Below are 475 nucleotides of genomic sequence, written 5' to 3'. Positions count from 1 at the left end.
ACCGGGAACGGGCGGGGAAGGGCTGGACCGGAGAGGAGGGTGAGGGGAAAAGGGCGCCGTGACGGCTCCTTTAAGGGGAGCGCAGGGGCGGGGACGGGGCGGGGCGGGGGACGGGGGAGGGGCCAGAAGCAATCTTGGGGATAGGGGCGGGACCGGGACCGGGACCGGGACCCGGACCGGGACCCACACCCGGGGCCCATGGGGCACGGAGACCGGGAGTTCTCGACCCCGAAAGCTGCTGTAGCCCCGTCTTTCCCCCAGTCTCTGCAATCACAAATGGAAAAGGGTTGAAATCGGAGAGTTTACCAAGTGCCATCTTGTCACTGTGCGCTCCCTGTGCTCACCGCCTCCCCAGCAGAACAGTTCTCCATCCTAAAATACTCATCCTAAAACACTGATTCTCCATCACACTACGTTACAGGCACCGACAAGTCCCACACTGAGGTACGTGCAGCTGAGAAGAGTGCACAGGCTA

Source organism: Calypte anna, chromosome 15 (assembly GCF_003957555.1).
Source record: "Calypte anna isolate BGI_N300 chromosome 15, bCalAnn1_v1.p, whole genome shotgun sequence".
Taxonomy (NCBI): domain Eukaryota; kingdom Metazoa; phylum Chordata; class Aves; order Apodiformes; family Trochilidae; genus Calypte; species Calypte anna.
The sequence above is the reverse complement of the archived record's forward strand: the minus strand, read 5'-3'. Positions refer to the sequence as shown.